We start from the raw sequence: 2,450 nt of genomic DNA on the forward strand, positions 1-2,450 counted from the left end.
GAGGGGGGGGGGGGAAGAGGGGGGGGAAGAAGAGGGGGGGGGGGAGAAGAGGGGGGGGGCAGGAGAAGAGTGGGGGGGCGGGAAGGAGAAGAGGGGGGGGGGGGAGAAGAGGGGGGGGGGGAGAAGATGGGGGGGGGGAGAGGGGGGGGAAAGAGGGGGGGGGGGAAGAGGGGGGGGGGAAGAGGGGGGGGAATGACGGGGGGGGGGAAGAGGGGGGGGCGAGGGGGGCGAGGGAAAGAGGGGGGGGGGGGAAGAGGGGGGGGGACGGAGAAGAGGGGGGGGGGAGAAGAGGGGGGGGGGAAGACAGGGGGGGGGGGAGAAGAGGGGGGGGGGGAGAAGAGGACGGGGGGAGAAGAGGGGGGGGGGGAAGAGGGGGGGGGGGAAAAGAGGGGCGGGGGGCTAGAGGGGGGGGGGGAAGAGGAGGGGGGGAAGAGGGAGGGGGGAAGAGGGGGGGGGGGAAGAGGGGGGGGGGGGAAGAGGGGGGGGGGGGGAAGAGGGGGGGGGGGAAGAATAGGGGGGGGAGGAAGAGGGGGGGGGGAAGAGGGGGGGGGGGGAAGAGCGGCGGGGGGAAGAGGGGGGGGGGGAAGAGGGGGGGGGGGGGGAAGAGGGGGGGGGGAGAGGGAGGAGGGGGGGGGAAAGAGAGGGGGGGGGGAAGAGGGGGGGGGAAAGGGGGGGGAGAGAGGGGGGGGGGGGAGAGGGGGGGGGGGAAGGAAGAGGGGGGGGGGGGAAGAGGGGGGGGGGGAGGAAGAAGGAGGGGGGGGGAAGAGGGGGGGGGGAAGAGGGGGGGGGGGAAAGGACGGGGGGGGGGGGGAAAAGAGAGGGGGGAGAGGAGGAGGGGGGAAAGGGGGGGGAAGGGGGGGGGGAAGGGGGGGGGAAGGGGGGGGGAAGAGGAGGGGGGGGGGAAGCAGAGGGGGGGGGGAAGAGGGGGGGGCGGGAGAGAGGGGGGGAAGAGGGGGGGGGAAGAGGGGGGGGGAAGAGGGGGGGGAAGAGCGGGGGGGGGAAGAGGGGGGGGGGAGAGGGGGGGGGGGGAAGACGGGGGGGGCGGAAGAGGGGGGGGAGGCGAGAGGGGGGGGAAGAGGGGGGGGAGAAGAAGGGGGGCGGGAAGAGGACAGAGGGGGCGGAAGAGGGGGGGGGAAGAGGGGGGGGAAGAGGGGGGGGAAAGAGGGGGGGGGGGAGAAGCGGGGGGGGGCGAAGAGGGGGGGGGGAAAGAGGGGGGGGGAGAGGGGGGGGGGGAAAAGAGGGGGGGTGCGAGAGGGGGGGGGGGGAAGAGGGGGGGGGGGAAAAGAGCGGGGGGGGGAAGAGGGGGGGGAAGAGGGGGGGGGAAGACGGGGGGGGAAGAGGGGGGGGAAGAGGGGGGGGGAGGAAGAGGGGGGGGGGAAAGAGGGGGGGGAAAGAGGGGGGGGGGGAAAGAGGGGGGGGGAGCAGGGGGGGGGGAAGAGGGGGGGGGGACGGAGAGGGGGGGGAGGAAGAGGAGGGGGGGGAAGAGGGGGGGGGGAAGAGGGGGGGGGGGAGAGGGGGGGGGGAAGAGGGGGGGGGGGAAGAGGGGGGGGGGGAAGAGGGCGGGGGGGGGGGAAGGGGGGGGGGGGGGGGAGAGAGGGGGGGGGAGAGGGAAGAGAGAGGGGGAAGAGAGGGGGGGAGAGGGGGGGGGGGGAGGGGGGGAGAGAGAGGGGGGAGGGGGGGGGGGGAGGGGGGGGGGGGGGGAGAGGGAGGGGGGAGAGGGGGGGAGAGGGAGGGGAGAGGGAGGGGGAGGGAGGAGGGGGGGGAGAGGCGATGGGGAGAACGAGGCGAGGGGGGACGGAGAGGGATGGGGGGGAGCAGGGAGGGGGGGGAGAGGGAGGGGGTCGGGGAGAGGGGAGGGGGGGAGAGGGATGGGGGCGGAGAGGGAGGGGGGGACGTTAGGGGAGGGTGGGGAGAGGAGGGGCAGGGAGAGGGAGGGGGGAGGGGAGGGGGGAAGAGGGAGGGGGGGAGAGGGAGGGGGGGAGAGGAGGGGGGGGAGAGGGGGGGGGGAGAGGGGGGGGGGGAGAGGGGGGGGGAGAGGGGGGGGAGAGGGGGGGGAGAGGGGGGGGGAGAGGGGGGGGGAGAGGGGGGGGAGAGGGGGGGAGAGGGGGGGGAGAGGGGGGGGGGAGAGGGGGGGGGAGAGGGGGGGAGAGGGGGGGAAGAGGGGGGGGGAGAGGGAGGGGGGAGGGGGGGGGGAGAGGAGGGGAATGGGGAGGGGGGCTTCACTCGGGTCCATGCCAACCCGCAGCCTCGCTCGGGCCCGGCACCTGGTAGGGAGGCTGCTGCTCTACGACCTGTGTAGGTGCAGCCTCTCTCCCCTCCCTCTGTGTACCCCCCCCCTCTTTCTGCCCCCCCCTCTCACCCCACCCCTCACTCTCTGACCCCCTCCCGCTCTGCCCCCCTCCCTCTCTGTCTCGTCTCCCTCTCTAGGGAGTGTTGAATATTGGGACCTA

At 76.3% G+C, this 2,450-nt stretch overlaps 1 pseudogene; it reads right to left on the reverse strand.

Annotated features, from left to right (window-relative positions):
• Positions 1-443: 443 nt before the first annotated feature.
• LOC116974047 lies at positions 444-2,187 on the reverse strand (annotated as a pseudogene).
• Between the last annotated feature and the right edge of the window lie 263 nt (positions 2,188-2,450).

The sequence above is a fragment of the Amblyraja radiata genome, chromosome 1 (assembly GCF_010909765.2).
Source record: "Amblyraja radiata isolate CabotCenter1 chromosome 1, sAmbRad1.1.pri, whole genome shotgun sequence".
NCBI classification, from domain to species: domain Eukaryota; kingdom Metazoa; phylum Chordata; class Chondrichthyes; order Rajiformes; family Rajidae; genus Amblyraja; species Amblyraja radiata.